The sequence below is a fragment of the Triticum dicoccoides genome, chromosome 4A (assembly GCF_002162155.2).
Source record: "Triticum dicoccoides isolate Atlit2015 ecotype Zavitan chromosome 4A, WEW_v2.0, whole genome shotgun sequence".
In the NCBI taxonomy this organism is placed as follows: Eukaryota; Viridiplantae; Streptophyta; class Magnoliopsida; order Poales; family Poaceae; genus Triticum; species Triticum dicoccoides.
Window position 1 is genome coordinate 392,286,280 of NC_041386.1, and position 17,832 is coordinate 392,304,111.

Sequence of the window (17,832 nt, forward strand, 5' to 3'; positions counted from 1 at the left end):
GGCACGCCTCTGCTACTTCTTTGGCCCAAGGTATGTCTTCTGGTCCATAAAAATTCTCCAAAAAGTTTTGCTACGTTTGGATTCCATTTGGTATTGATTTTCTGCGATGTAAAAAACAAGCAAACAACAACAACTTGCACTGGGCACTATATCAATAGGTTAGTCCCAAAAAATGATATAAAGTTTCTATAAAATGATTGTAAAACATCCAAGAATGATAATTTAACAACATGAATACTTCATAATTTATAGATACGTTGGAGACGTATCAGCATCCCCAAGCTTACTTCCTACTCGTCCTCGAGTAGGTAAATGATAAAAGAAATAATTTATGAAGTGTGAATGCTAGCAAAGTGCATTAGTTTGATCAATGTAATTTCGATCACTTTTCTTAGCATCATAACATCATCTCTTTCTCATAAAACTCATCATGATAAAGTAGCAACCAATTCAAATGTTAAGGTTCAAGCAATTAATTCTCTTGAAACTCAACAACCTATATTCTTAGTCACCAAACAATTGCAATTCAACTTATTCAACCGAGTCCAAGTAAGAGCTCCACATACTCAATGATCATATAGTCTTCCATTATTGCTAGTACTCAAAGCATATTCTTAGAACAAATAGCATCCATAGAACACAAAGAAAGATAGGCGCTTAATATTTCGCCTCCCAACTCATTTATCATAGAGATAATTGTCAACAATAACAAATCATGATCAAATATATTTGACTGGCCATATGTGCCTAGATCTTTCCCCACCATGCGATGCTTGCCAACTAGAGAATAATTGAGGTTGAAACGATAATGCATACTATTGACTCTTGCATAAAAGTAAACACTGAAAAGTAAAAGATAGGACCTTCGTAGAGGGAACCAGAGGTTGTCATGCACTTTTTATTTAGATGCCCAAGCTCTTAATGCAATGGAACGTCACATTATATTGTCCCTTATGATAGCAACCTTTATTATGTAGTCCGTCGCTTTTATTACTTTGCCATCACAAGTTCGTACAATGCTCAATTTTTCCTTACGATAAAAGATCAAACATATTTAGGAGCAATTTTTATTGCTTTATGCACCAATGACAACTTACTTGAAGGATCTTATTCAATACATAGGTAGGTATGGTGGATACTCATGGCAAGAAACTGGGTTTAAGGGTTTTTGAATGCACAAGTAGTATCTCTACTTAGTACGAATTCTTGGCTAGCAAAATATCCTAAGAAAACACCACATGTTGGAGGATTCATAACAACTTAACTTCGATGCCAATATACACAACCATAAGTCATTACTTTGTCTTCCTTGTCCAACTTCAACTAATTTTCCCAAGTTTGAAAATAATCAACGGCTATTAACAATCATAGAAGATTTCCAAGATAATATATTTGTATGTGAAAGTTCTCTTCCTTATACTAATCATTCACGAATTGCTTGTATGACTAATATTGTGATTGTCAAGCTTCAAAAGATTTCAGTTTCTAAACCCAATGTGAATCTACCACTAGGCATGATGTGAACATATAATTTGAACTTCATGATATTCAATTTATTCAACAATTTGTTCGTAGGATATAAGTGAAGCACAAGAGTAAATGACAAACTACTCCAAAAGATATAATTGAAGATCAAGGGAGTAGTTGAGTAAAGGGGTAACTAATTGAGGACTCTCTCATATTTAAAAACTGTCAGATCTAAGTATTTTATTTAGACAGCAAGCAAAAAATGACATTCCAAGAATAGCACAACTCATGTGAAGAAGCAAAAACTTAGGCTCAACCGATACTAACCGATAATTGTTGATGAAGAAAGGTGGGATGCCTACCGGGGCATCCCTATCTTGGGATGCCTCGGGCATCCCCAATCTTGAGCTTTTGAGTCTCCTTAATTCCTTTTATATCACGGTTTCCCTAAATCTTAAAACTTCATCCACACAAAACTCAAGAAGAACTCATGAGATAAGTTATTAATCAATTCAAAAACCTTATCATTCTCTACTGCAGAAATTCACTAAAATTATTTCTTAACATTTCATACTGAATGCCTTTGCATATTTAATAGTCCTATAATTCGTTAGAATGATTAAACAAGCAAACATATGCAAACAATGCAAACATAACAACAATCCGCCAGAACAGGATAGTCTGTAAAGGATGCAAGAACATTCATAACCCTCTAACTCCAAAAATTCTAAAAAATTACCATACCGTAGAAATTTTATGATATGTTGTTGTGCAAAAAGTTTCAACATTTTATAACATTCTGACTTTTTTTAAGAATTCACGCACTAGCACGCAACTTTCTGTTTTCAAATAGCCACATATAGACTTGCAAAATAAGCATGGCAAAGGCTATACTTGACATTTTTATTGAATTAAAAGATGCAAAACATTATTCTAAATAACAGTAAGAAAATCGTGATAAAATGAAATGACGCTCCAAGCAAAACACATATCATGTGACGAATGAAAATATAACTCCAAGTGAGGTTACTGATGATGTTGAAGACGTAAGAGGGGATGCCTTCTGGGGCATCCCCAAACTTAGTTGCTTGGGTATTCCTTGAATATTACCTTGGGGTACCTTGGGAATACCCAAGCTTAGGGTCTTACCACTCCTTATTCTCCTCATATCGATATCTCACCAAAAACTTGAAAACTTCAATCACACAAAACATAACGGAACTTCGTGAGATAGGTTAGTATGATAAAGAGCAAACCATTCACTATGGTACTGTAAAAGACAAGATTCATAATTTTTTCCACACAATTACTATTGTATCATATCATTTCTATAATTTATATTGATCAATATAAGTCATAGAAACTAGAAAAGAAGCAAAGTATGCATTGAAAATAGAATCTGTCAAAAACAGAACAGTCTGCAATGATCTGGACAACCACCATACTCCTGCTACTACAAATATTCCGACAAATTAGGACAACGTAGGGAATTTGTATATCTATCACCTGTAAAAATTCAGATAAAAACCAAGTTCTAGTGAATTTTTAAAATTTCTGGACTCAGCACAGAAGTTTCTGTTTTTGAGAAGAATCAAGTCAACTATCATTCACACTATCCCAAACGCTTTACTTAGTACTTTATTGAAACAAAAGCTATAAAACACGATTACTATAGTATCTTAATCACGTGAACACATACTAATATTAGAGGTATATGTTGGGTTGTTTCCCAACAAGCGCTTTTCTTTAATGCCTTTTAGCTAGGCATGATGCTCGCATAAAAGATGAGAATTGAAACATAAAGAGACCATCATGAATCACATGACAAGCACATTTAAGCCTAACCCACTTCTTATGCATAGAGCTTTTGTGAGCAAACAATTCATGGGAGCAAGAATCAACTTGCATAAGAAGGCAAAGCAAGTGCAATGATACGTCTCCAACGTATCTATAATTTTTGATTGCTCCATGCTATTATATTATCTATTTTGGATGTTAATGGGCTTTATTTTACACTTTTATATCATTTTTGGGACTAACCTATTAACTAAAGGCCTAGCACAAATTGTTGTTTTTTTGCCTATTTCAGTGTTTCGCAGAAAAGGAATATCAAACAAAGTCCAAACGGAATGAAACCTTCGGGAATGTGATTTTCTCAACAAACATGATCCAAGAGACTTGGAGTGGTTGTCAAGAAATAACCAAGGAAGCCCCAAGGCAGGGGAGCGCCTACCCCCTGGGCGCGCCCTCCACCCTCATGGGCCCCTCGTTGCTCCACCGACCTACTTCTTCCTCCTATATATATCCACGTACCCCCCAAACATCCTGGAGCAGCACGAAAACCTAATTCCACCGCCGCAACCTTCTGTACCCGAGAGATCCCATCTTGGGGCCTTTTCTGGAGCTCCGCCGGAGGGGGCATTGATCATGGAGGGCCTCTACATCAACTCAATAGCCTCTCCGGTGATGTGTGAGTAGTTTACTTCAGAGCTACGATCCATAGTTATTAGCTAGATGGCTTCTTCCCTCTATTTGGATCTCAATACAAAGTTCTCCTCGATCTTCTTGGATACCTATTCGATGTAATCTTCTTTTGCGGTGTGTTTGTCGAGATCCGATGAATTGTGGGTTTATGATCAAGTTTATTTACGAACAATATTTGAATCTCCTCTGAAGTCTTTTATGTATGATTGGTTTATCCTTGCAAGTCTCTTCGAATTATCAGTTTGGTTTGGCCTACTAGATTGATCTTTCTTGCAATGGGAGAAGTCCTTAGCTTTGGGTTCAATCCTGCGGTGTCCTTTCCCAGTGACCGCAGGGGCAACAAGGCACTATTGAATTGTTGGCATCGAAGATAAAAAGATGGGGTTTATATCATATTGCGTGAGTTTATCCCTCTAGATCATGTCATCTTACTTAAAGCATTACTCTGTTCTTATGAACTTAATACTCTAGATGCATGCTGGATAGCGGTCGATGTGTGGGGTAATAGTAGTAGATGCAGAATCATTTCGGTCTACTTGTCGCGGACGTGATGCCTATATACATGATCATATTTAGATATTCTCATAACTATGCTCAATTCTATCAATTGCTCGACAGTAATTCGTTTACCCACCGTAATACTTATGCTCTTGAGAGAAGCCACTAGTGAAACCTATGGCCCCCGGGTCTATCTTCCACCATATTAATCTTTCAACACTTAGTTATTTCAATTGCCGTTTATTTTACTTTTCATCTTTATTTCTCTTTATCATAAAAATACCAATAATATTATCATATCATATCTATCAGATCTCACTCTCGTAAGTGACCGTGAAGGGATTGACAACCCTGTTATCGTGTTGGTTGTGTGGTTCTTATTTGTTTGTGTAGGTGTGTGGGACTCGAGCGTGATATCCTACTAGATTGATACCTTGGTTCTAAAAAATTGAGGGAAATACTTACGCTACTTTACTGCATCACCCTTTCCTCTTGAAGGGAAAACCAACGCAGTGCTCAAGAGGTAGCAAGAAGGATTTCTGGCGCCATTGCCGGAGAGATTTGCACCAAGTCATGTCAAGATTTGACTCCCGACAACGAGCCATTTTTGGCACCGTTGCCGGAGTCTACGCACAAGACAAGACATACCACGTACCCATCACAAACTCTTATCCCTCGCATTACATTATTTGCCATTTGCCTCTCGTTTTCCTCTCGCCCATTTCACCCTTGCCGTTTTATTGGCCCTCTCTTTTTCCGTTCGCCTCTTTCTCACTTGCTTCTTGTTTGCTCGTGTGTTGGATTGCTTGCTTGTCACAATGGCTCAAGATAATACTAAATTGTGTGAATTTACCAATACCAACAACAATGATTTTCTTAGCACTCCGTTTGCTCCTCTTACCTATGCTGAATCTTGTGAAATTAATGCTGCTTTGTTGAATCTTGTCATGAAAGATCAATTCGCCGGCCTTCCTAGTGAAGATGCCGCTACGCTTCTAAATAGCTTCGTTGATTTGTGTGATATGCAAAAGAAGAAAGATTTGGACAATGATATTGTTAAATTGAAACTATTTCCTTTTTCCTTTAGATATCGTGCTAAAGCTTGGTTTTCATCTTTGCCTAAAAATAGTATTAATTCATGGAATAATTGCAAAGATGATTTTATCTCTATGTATTTTCCTCCCACTAAAATCATCTCTCTTAGAAACGATATTATGAATTTTATGCAACTTGATCATGAACATATTGCACAAGCTTGGAAGAGGATGAAATTAATGATATGTAATTGCCCTACACATGGTTTGAATCTTTGGATGATTATACAAAAAATTTATGCCGGATTGAATTTTGCTTCTAGAAATCTTTTAGATTCGGCCGCTGGAGGCACTTTTATGGAAATCACTTTAGGAGAAGCTACTAAACTCCTAGTTAATTATTCTCAATGGCACACCGAAAGATCTACTAGTAAAAAGTGCATGCAATTGAAGAAATTAATGTTTTAGTGGAAAGATGGATGAACTTATGAAATTGTTTGCTAATAAGAGTGTTTCCTCTGATCCTAATGGTGTGCATTTGTCTACCTTGATTGAGAATAGTAATGAATATATTGATGTGAATTTTATTGGTAGGAACAATTTTGGTCATAACGCGTATAGAGGTAATTTTAATTCTAGGCCGTTTCCTAGTAATTCCTATAATAATTATGGTAATTCCTACAGCAATTCTTATGGAAATTTTAATAAGATGCCCTTTGAATTTCAATGCTTTGCTTGAAGAAAAATTGCTTAAGATTGATGAGTTGGCTAGGAACGTTGATAGAATTTCTCTTGATGTTGATTCTTTGAAACTGAGATCTATTCCACCTAACCATGATATCAATGAGTCTCTCAAAGCCATGAAAATTTGCATTGATGAGTGCAAAGAAAGAACCACTAGCATGCGTGCTAAGAAAGATTGCTTTGTGAAAGAGTGTTCTTCTAGTTTTCATGATAATAAAGATGAAGATCTAAAAGTGATTGATGTGTCTCCTATTAAATCTTTGTTTTGCAATATGAATCTTGATAATGATGGGACTGAAGATGAGCCACCTTTACCTAGAAGGCGTTCAAAAAATTCGGAGTGTTTAGATCTTGATGCAAAAATTGGTAAAAGTGGGATTGAAGAGGTCAAAACTTTAGATATCAATGAACCTACTATTTTGGATTTCAAGGATTTTAATTATGATAATTTCTCTTTAATAGATTGTATTTCCTTGTTGCTATTTGTGCTAAATTCTCCTCATGCTTATAGTAAAAATAAAGCTTTTACTGAACATATCGTTGATGCTTTGATGCAATCTTATGAAGAAAAACTTGAGTTGGAAGTTTCTATCCCTAGAAAAATTTATGATGAGTGGGAACATACAATAAAAATTAAAATTAAAGATCATGAGTGCTATGCTTTGTGTGATTTTGGTGCTAGTGTTTCCAGGATTCCAAAAACTTTGTGTGATTTGCTAGGTTTCTGTGATTTTGATGATTGTTCTTTAAACTTGCACCTTGCGGATTACACTATTAAGAAACCTATGGGAAGAATTAATGATGTTCTTATTGTTGCACATAGGAACTTTCCTTAGAACGATTGGTGCAATTATTGATATGAAGGAAGGGGATATTAGATTCCAATTTCCATTAAGGAAAGGCAAGGAACACTTACCTAGAAAGAAAATTAAATTACCATAGGAATCTATTATGAGAGCCACTTATGGATTGCCTACCAAAGATGGCAATACCTAGATCTATCCTTGCTTTTATGCCTAACTTGGGGCGTTAAACGATAGCGCTTGTTGGGAGGCAACCCAATTTTATTTTTATTCCTTGTTTTTTAGTCCTGTTTATTAATAAATAATTTATCTAGCCTCTTTTTTGGTTTTGTTTTTGTGTGTTTAATTAGTGTTTGTGCCATGTAGAACCGTTGGGAAGACTTGGGGGAAGTCTTTTTGATCTTGCTGTAAAAACAGAAAGCTTAGCGCTCACGAGAATTGCTTCCATTTTTATTTGGGAAGTGCTATTTAGTTAATTCTTTTTGAAGATGATTAATAGATAAATGCCACACGTCCTTCAAGTTTTTTTACTATTTTTGGGGTTCCAGAAGTTTGCGTTAGCTACAAATTACTACAGACTGTTCTGTTTTTGATAGATTCTGTTTTTCGTGTGTTGTTTGCTTTTTTTGATGAATCTATGGCTAGTAAAAGAGTTTATAAACCATAGAGAAGTTGGAATACAATAGGTTTAACACCAATATAAATAAATAATGAGTTAATTACAGTACCTTGAAGTGATGTTTTGTTTTCTTCCACTAACGGAGCTCACGAGATTTTCTATTTTGAGTTTTGTGTTGTGATGTTTTCAAGTTTTGGGTAAAGATTTGATGGATTATGGGACAAGGAGTGGAAAGAGACTAAGATTTGGGATGCCCATGTCACCCCAAGGTAAAATTCAAGTACACCAAAAATCCTAAGCTTGGTGATGCCCCAGAAGTTATCCCCTCTTTTGTCTTCGTCTATCAGTAACTTTACTTGGAGCTATATTTTTATTCACCACATGATATGTGTTCTGCTTGGAGTGTCTTGTATGATTTTAGTCTTTGCTTTTTTAGTTTACCACAATCATCCTTGTTGTACAAACATTTTGAGAGAGACTCACATGATTTGAAATTTATTAGAATACTCTATGTGCTTCACTTGTATCTTTTGAGCCATATAGTTTTTGCTCTAGTGCTTCACTTATATCTTTTAGAGCACGGTGGTGGTTTTATTTTATTGAAATAGTTGATCTCTCATGCTTCACTTATATTATTTTGAGAGTCTTTTAGAACAACATGGAAATTTGCTTTAATATAAAAACTTTCATAGAAGTGCATTGAATACTATGAGAAGTTTGATACGTGATAATTGTTTTGAGATATGAAGATGGTGATATTAGAGTCATGCTAGTTAAGTAGTTGTGAAATTGAGAAATACTTGTGTTGAAGTTTGTGATTCCCGTAGCATGCACGTATGGTGAACCGTTATGTGATGAAGTCGGAGCATGATTTATTTATTGATTGTCTTCCTTATGAGTGGCGGTATGGGACGAGCGATGGTCTTTTCCTACCAATCTATCCCCCTAGGAGCATGCGCGTAATACTTTGCTTTGATAACTTGTAGATTTTGGCAATATGTATATGAGTTCTTTATGACTAATGTTGAGTCCATGGATTATACGCACTCTCAACCTTCCACCTTTGCTAGCCTCTCTAATACCGCGCACCTTTCACCGGTATCATACACCTACCATATACCTTCCTCAAAACAGCCACCATACCTACCTATTATGGCACTTCCATAGCCATTCCGAGATATATTGCCATACAACTTCCCACCATTCCGTTTATTATGACATGCTTCACCATTGTCATATTGCTATGCATGATCATGTAGTTGACATTGTATTTGTGGCAAGGCCACCGTTCATAATTCTTTCATATACTCCAATGATGGGCTTCCTCAAAATGCCCTAGGTCTTCATGAGAAAGCGAGTTGGATGCACACCCACTTAGTTTCTTTTGTTGAGCTTTAATACACTTATAGCTCTAGTGCATCCGTTGCATGGCAATCCCTACTCACTCACGTTGATATCTATTGATGGGCATCTCCATAGCCCGTTGATACGCCTAGTTGATGTGAGACTATCTTCTCCTTTTTTGTCTTCTCCACAACCACCATTCCATTCCACATATAGTGCTATATCCATGGCTCACGCTCATGTATTGCGTGAAGATTGAAAAAGTTTGAGAACATTAAAATTATGAAACAATTGCTTGGATTGTCATCAGGGTTGTGCATGATTTAAATATTCTGGCTGGTGAAGATAGAGCATAGCCAGACTATATGATTTTGTAGGGATAACTTTCTTTGGCCACGTTATTTTGAGAAGACATGATTGCATAGTTAGTATGCTTGAAGTATTATTATCTCTTTGTCAATATTAAACTTTTATCTTGAATCTTTTGGATATGAACATTCATGCCACAATAAAGAAAAAAATACATAGAGAAATATGTTAGAAAGCATTCCACATCAAAAATTCTTCTTTTATCATTTACCTACTCGAGGACGAGCAAGAATTAAGCTTGGGGATGCTTGATACGTCTCCAACGTATCTATAAATTTTGATTGCTCGATGCTATTATATTATCTATTTTGGATGTTAATGGGCTTTATTTTACACTTTTATATCATTTTTGGGACTAACCTATTAACCGGAGGCCCATCCGAAATTTCTGTTGTTTTGCCTATTTCAATGTTTCACTGAAAAGGAATATCAAATGAAGTCCAAACGGAATGAAACCTTCGGGAACGTGCTTTTCTCAACAAACATGATCTAGGAGACTTGGAGTGGGCGTTAAGAAACAACGAAGGAAGCCACGAGGCAGGGGGCGCGCCTACCCCCCTGGGCGCGCCCTCCACCCTCGTGGGCCCCTCGTTGCTCCACAGACCTACTTCTTCCTCCTATATATATCCACATACCCCCCAAACTTCCAGGAGCACCACGAAAACCTAATTCCACTGCCGCAACCTTCTGTACCCGAGAGGTCCCATCTTGGGGCCTTTTCCGGAGATCCACCAGAGGGGGCATTGATCACGGTGGGCCTCTACATCAACTCCATGGCCTCTCTAGTGATGTGTGAGTACTCTACTTCAAACCTAAGGGTCCATAGTTATTAGCTATATGGCTTCTTCTCTCTCTTTGGATCTCAATACAAAGTTCTCCTCCATCTTCTTGGAGATCTATTAGATGTAATCTTCTTTTGCGGTGTGTTTGTTGAGATCCGTTGAATTGTGGGTTTATGATCAAGTTTATCTATGAACAATATTTGTATCTCCTCTATATTATTTTATGTATGATTGGTTTATCTTTGCAAGTCTCTTCGAATTATCAGTTTGGTTTGGCCTACTAGATTGATCTTTCTTGCAATGGGAGAAGTGCTTAGCTTTGGGTTCAATCTTACGGTGTCCTTTCTGAGTGACAGCAGGGGAAGCAAGGCACGTATTTAATTGTTGCCATAGAGGATAAAACATGGGGTTTATATCATATTGCGTGAGTTTATCCCTCTAGATCATGTCATCTTACTTAAAGCATTACTCTGTTCTTATGAACTTAATACTCTAGATGTATGCTGGATAGCGGTCGATGTGTGGGGTAATAGTAGTAGATGCAGAATCATTTCTGTCTACTTGTCGCGGACGTGATGCCTATATACATGATCATACCTGGATATTATCATAACTATGCTCAATTATATCAATTGCTCGACGGTAATTCGTTTACCCACCGTAATACTTATGCTCTTGAGAGAAACCACTAGTAAAACCTATGGCCCCCGGGTCTATCTTCCATCATATTAATCTTTCAACACTTAGTTATTTCTATTGCCGTTTATTTTACTTTGCATCTTTATTTCTCTTTATCATAAAAATACCAAAATATTACCTTATCATATCTATCAGATGTCACTCTCGTTAGTGACCGTGAAGGGATTGACAACCCCTTTATCGCGTTGGTTGTGAGGTTCTTATTTGTTTGTGTAGGTGCGTGGGACTCGAGCGTGATCTCCTACTGGATTGATACCTTCGTTCTCAAAAACTGAAGGAAATACTTACGCTACTTTACTGCATCACCCTTTCCTCTTCAAGGGAAACCAACGCAGCGCTCAAGAGGTAGCATGCAACTTCAAAACTTTCAACATAAAGAGAGGAAACTTGATATTATTGAAATAGGTAAAAGCATATGTTCCTCTCTCATAATAATTTTCAGTAGCATCATGAATGAATTCAAAAATATAAATATCACATAAAGCATTCTTTTCATGATGCATAAGCATATAAATTTTGTTACTCCCCACATAAACAAATTTATTCTCATGAAAAGTAATGGGAGCAAACTCAACAAAATAACTATCATGGGATTGAAAATTAAAATCATGATGACAAGTTTCATGGTTATCATTATTCTTTATAGCATACCTGTCATCACCATAATCATCATAGATAGCAACTTTGTTGTCATAGTCATTTGAAACCTCTTCCAAAATATTGGATTCATGATACGTCTCCATCGTATCTACTTTTCCAAACACTTTTGCCCTTGTTTGGACTCTAACTTGCATGATTTGAATGGGAGAAAAAATAGGGGAGAAGGATTCATCGCGTTTTACGATACAGAGCCGCCGCCAAGCGCTAATCCCTCTCGGGAGGGTTGATCTGGAGTTCGTTTTGGGCTCCGGAGAGGGGAATCCGTCGCCATCATTGTCATCAACCTTCTTCCATCGCCAATTTCATGATGCTCACCACCGTGCGTGAGTAACTCCATTGTAGGCTTGCAGGACGGTGATGGGTTGGATGAGATTTATCATCTAATCGAGTTAGTTTTGTTAGGGTTTGATCCCTAGTATCCATTATGTTCTGAGTTTGATGTTGCTATGACTTTGCAATTCTTAATGCATGTCACTAGGGCCGGAGTGCTATGATTTCATATCTGAACCTATTATGTTTTCATGAATATATGTGAGTTCTTGATCCTATCTTGCAAGTCTATAGTCACCTATTATGTGTTATGATCCGTTAACCCCGAAGTGATAATAATCGGGATACTTACCGGTGATGACCGTAGTTTGATGAGATCATGTATTCACTAAGTGTTAATGCTTTGGTCTGGTACTCTATTAAAAGGAGGTCTTAATATCCCTTAGTTTCCAATAGGACCCCCACGGGAGGGTAGGACAAAAGATCTCATGCAAGTTCTTTACCATAAGCACGTATGACTATATTCGGAATACATGCCTACATTACATTGATGAACTAGAGCTAGTTCTGTGTCACCCTATGTTATAACTATTGCATGATGAATCGCATCCGACATAATTATCCATCACTGATCCATTACCTATGAGCTTTTCACATATTGATCTTTTCTTATTTACTTTCCCGTTGCTACTGTTACAATCACTATAAAACCAAAAATATTACTTTTGCTACTGTTACCGCTACTATCATATTACTTTGCTACTAAATACTTTGCTGCCGATTTTAAGTTTTCAGGTGCGGTTGAATTGACAACTCAACTATTAATACTTGAGAATATTCTTTGGCTCCCCTTGTGCCGAATCAATAAATTTGGGTTGAATACTCTACCCTCGATAACTGTTGCGATCCCCTATACTTGTTGGTTATCAAGACAATTTTCTGGCTCCATTACCGGGGAGCATAGCTCTAATATTTGAGTTACTTGGGATTTATATTTGCTGATCACTATGAAGAACTTGAAAGATAAAAGAACCAATATTTTTCCCTCAACTGCGCGGGGAGTTAAGGAACTGCCATCTAGCTCTACACTTGATTCACCTTCTGTTATGATAAACTTGCGACACCTACTCCTGCTATTCATTCTGGTATGTCACATGTTATTGATGATGCCACCTCCGCTTTGCATGATACTTATAATGAAACTACTTCTATGCTTGAGAATATTGTGCCATTAGGTGAATTTCTTGATGAACAACTTGCCAGAGTTAGAGAGAATGAAATTATTGAAATTGATAATATTGATGAAAGTGATGATGAAGATTGTCCCCCTAGATATGAATTACCTGTTGTGCCTGAGGGTTATGTTATGGATGAAGAAACTGCTACAGATTTCTTAGCTTGCGATGATAGATCTGATCTTAAGAAATTATTAGCTAAGCTTAAAGAAAAATCCTTGAATGCTAGAATGAAATATGACTCTAGTTTTGCTAATTCACCTATCTTGTTTTCCGATAAGGATTATGATTTCTCTGTTGATCCTGAGTTAATTACTTTGGTTGAATCTAATCCCTTTTATGGCTATGATTTTGTAACTATTGCGGCACATCTTACTAAATTAACTTGTATAGCCACCCTGTTCACCAATGATGAGAAAAATCGCTATTACTTTAACCTTAAGTTGTTTCCGTTCTCATTAAAGGGTGATGCTAAAATATGGTTTAATTCTCTTGATCTTGGTTGTGTGCGTAGTCCCCAGGATATGATTTATTACTTCTCTGCTAAATATTTCCCCGCTCATATGAAACAAGCTACCTTAAGGGAAATATATAATTTTGTGCAAATTGAAGAAGAGAGTCTCACACAAGCTTGGGGGAGACTTCTCCAATTACTTCATGCTTTGCCTGATCAACCTCTCAAGAAAAATGAAATACTTGATATCCTTTGTAGTGGACTAACCGATGCTTCCAGAGATTACCTGGATTGTTGTGCTTGTTGTGTTTTCAGGCAAAGAACTGTTGATCAAGCTGAATTGCTATTGAATAATATGTTGACTAATGAAAATAATTGGACACTTCCTGAACCAACGCCTAAGACAACTCCGAAGAAAAGGGGTATTCTATTTCTCAATCCTGAAGATATGCAAGAGGCAAAGAAATCTATGAAAGAAAAAGGTATTAAAGCCGAAGATGTTAAGAATTTAACACATATTGAAGAAATGCATGGTCTTGATAACCCGACACAGGTAGTAGAGGTAAATTCTCTCTATAGATTTGATAAATGTGAAATCACATCTATGAAGTTTGCTAGACAATGCTTGGATGAGTTTGATGACTTTATGGTTAGGCAAGAAGACTTCAGTGCTTATGTTGGTAGCCAATTGAAACATAATGCTTATATGATTGAACACTTGAGTGATTATATGTCTAGAGTTAAAGGTGAACTTAAACTTATTCGTAAACATGCTTCTATGTTTACCACTCAAGTAGAACAAGTACTTGAAGCTCAAAATGACTCAGGAACCATTGTATCCTGAGGGCTACCCTAAGAGAATTGAGCAAGATTCTCAGAGAACTAATGTTGACACACCTAGTTCTTCTAAGAAGAAGAAGAAGAAGAAAAATGATAGGACTCTTGTCGGGGAAACTGATCCTCGAACACCTATGGGGCCGGAGGACCGGGCCCCTTTCGGTTCGGCGGGGGGCGGAGATCGCACGAAGAGCAGATCGAGGCGAGGCACACGAGCAGTTTACCCAGCTTCGAATCTCTCCGGAGAGATAACACTCCTACTGCTGCTTGTCTGGTTGTATTATCTGGTGTTCTTGCTCTCCAAAGCGAGAGTGTGGTGTTCTCTGGGCTACGGATGGATCGAAGCAAACTGTTTGAGGCTTCGAACCTATGAGCCGAACCCCCCTCTACGTTGCGCATGGGCCTCCTTTTATACGCTAAAGGGGTCACCGACAGGTGGCAACGCAGAGGAGGGTAAAAACGTAAAAAGCGAGGTAGTTGATATAGTTGCTTGTACAGTGCACCCTACCTAACCCTGACGACAGGGGACAAGGGGTCCGTCTGAGTCGCCCGAACAGTGCAGAAAAGGACCGTTAGGGGCGCCACCGTTCGCCACGATGGCGATCTTGTCAGCTTCGCATGCCACTGCGCACCGCTGGCTGCACAGCCTCCCTCCACGCACGCCCAGAGAGGCCCCCAGAGCGACACGTTGGTGGATGCGCTGGAGCGTGGACGCAGAGTGGCCGCCTGCCACGGCAAGCGCCTTGCCGCTGTTGTTATCTTGTCGGGTCCGGAAGCTTGTCGCTCACCGGGCTTCGAGGTACCTTGGTTTGTCTTCCCGGCAAGCTCCTCTTGCCGGGGCCTTGTCGCCTTGCCGGAGCGCGTGGCGCGTCGCGGCAAGTTCATTGAAGCGTCTTGGTTGGCCTTCCCGGCAAGCTCCTCTTGCCGGGGTCTTGTCTCCTTAGCTTAAATACTTTGTTCTTGGATGGCTCCAAGGGAACCTTGGGGGATCTTGGCGATCACCCGGCAAGCCTTTTCCGCGGGGTGCTGCAACTGCCCGTGCACAAGTTCAGGGTACTAGGGTACCCCTAATCTAGTACACCGACAAGAGCCCCCGGGCCTGGGCCAGACATGGTGCCGAGCGCTGTTGGGCCAGGCCCACGACAGGGCACGGGCACACGTGGGCTGGGCCACGCCAAATCTTGTTCCGTATCCACCGCACTCTCCCATAACGGCACGCGTTGATTGCGGCATCGTGGGAGAGATCGTGGGTGGTTGTTTAAGCGGAAGGCCGAAACGTCCGCCCCGTCCCTCTTTATAAGCAGAGGAAACAGGGGCAGTTCGTTCCCCCTCGCTGCTTGCTGCTACTCCTTCTTCACAAACTCCGCCGCTCCCCTCTTCTTCTCGAAGCCGAGAGAGCAGCGCTCCCCCCCCCCATTGCCACCAGCATCACCACGCCGTAGAGCTTCTCCACCACCTCCGCCATGGCCCCGAAAGCCGAGAAGGGAAAGGGCGTGAAGTCGGCCGAGGCGCAGCGGCTCGCAGCGCTGCGGAAGGAGCGGGCGATCTTCACCCCCCAGCTCGGCGTGCAGGAGCTGAGGGAGTACTTCTACCTCTTTCGGGCGACGGAGACGCGTGCGCATTCGCGCACGAGGGTACTCCCGGCCGCTGCCTCAGAGTCGGCTCCAAATGGGTACCCGTTCTTCCCGCTATTCTTCTACTGCGGGCTCTGCCCGCCCTTCTCGGAGTTCTTTTGTGACATTATGAACACGTATGGCTTCCGCCTCCTTGACTTCACCCCCAATGCTGTCTTGACCATGGCAGTTTTCGCACACTTGTGCGAAAACTTTGTCGGAGTCCACCCTAGTGTAGCCCTTTTCCGCCACTTCTTCATACCTCGGGTAGAGAGAGGAGAGCCGCTTGCCGGAGGGATTTCCTGGGTCTCGAGAGTCGGCAAGAAAGATGCGTACTTGGAGGGTGAGCTCCGCAGCAAGTGGGAGGAGTGGAGAGCGAAGTGGTGTTGGATCGTCGAGGAGGATCCGCAGCCCTTCACCGCCGTGCGCCAAACTCCAATAGTGCGCGGCAATGACTGGAGCAACGTGGCCCCGGAAGACGAGAGGCTGAAGATTGCCATCACTAGGATTCTTCGCCTCAGGCTTGCCAGGCTCACCGTAGGTGCTGTCGGGGCAGATTTCCTCCGCTGCCGCATTGCCCCCCTGCAGGAGAGGAGGAGGCCCGCCTGGGAATTTAAGAATTCGGCGGACATCATGAGGCTGCGGCTGGGCCTCAACTACAACTTCACTGTCTTGGAGTTGGATGCAATGCTCTTGGAGTTATTCAAACGCGACCCCCAGCACCCATTCACACTGCCGAGGGGCGTAGTTCCTTTGTGCAATAACTCTTCGCTTGACCGGATCCGCGCCATGATGCCGTTGTGCGATTCACACGGCATCGTCCTGACTTGGCAAGAGCCTGCGGACGACGTTGTGAGAGCGTTCTTCGACACCTTGGAGGAATTGCCAGTCCGCGTCGACGAGCAGAAGAGCCTCACCCGTGACACCACCGACGAGGAGCTGCAGCTCATCGCTACTAGGGCGGAAGAGGCTGCGGCCGCAGCTGCTGCGGGTGTGTTTGGGTTCACTGTGGAGGAGGTGGAGGCTGCAGAGGCGGCAAACCTTGCCGAACGCGCAGAGTTCATGGGCGAGGAGGAGCCTGCCGGTTCCGAAGCCAAGTCGAGCGAGGCCGGCGAGGAGGAGGCTGAACCTTCAGAGAGCTTGCTGCAGGCGAAGCCCCCGGCCCCGCCAAGGAGGCGCCTTCGCAGGGCCGGGGACGCAGCAGGGCGGCAGCCGGCTCCACAGCCACCGAGCTGCGCGACGCGCTCTACCGCGGCAAGTAATGTTGCCGCGGGAGCGCCTCACGCAACAGCGGCAACTGGAGCGGGATCTTCCGGGCCACCGCCGCCGCCCCCGCCAAGCGGGCAAGGGATCCTACTCCTCCACCTCGCCGCACCGGAGGAGGGCCGGACTTCGATCTTTCCGCGCTCAGCTCCGATGAGGAGGAAGATGAGTGAGTTTCTTTGGTGCCCTTATAATCCTTCAATCTTGCTGTTTATATTTTGTATCTGACTTGCTCCAATCTGGACTCTTTTCTTTTCAGAACACTGGCCCAGAGAGCGGCGAAGAGGGCCAAGGCCGCGGTGATCGTCATTGAGGATGACCCCATCGCGTCGGCAGGAGGTGGGTCCGAGACCACCTTGACGGACCCGGCAATCACCCCTCAGAGCAGCCCCCAGCGCAGCCCCCAGCGTAAGTTCATAGTTTAGCCTTCTGCTGTCGGGCGCGCTTGAGTGCTTTTTCCTTTGTTGATATCTTGCTTGTTGACTTGTGCAGGAGCAGAGCAGCCTCATCAGGAGCGCCCGGAGGCCGGTCCCGTAGTGCCACCTGCTTCGACTGCGCTGCCAAGGGAGGAGTCCCCGGCAAGGGAGCGCTCTCCGGCAAGGGGGGACTCTCCGGCAAGGGACGGCACTGCTGATCCTGCGGCGACCGAGGCCGCAA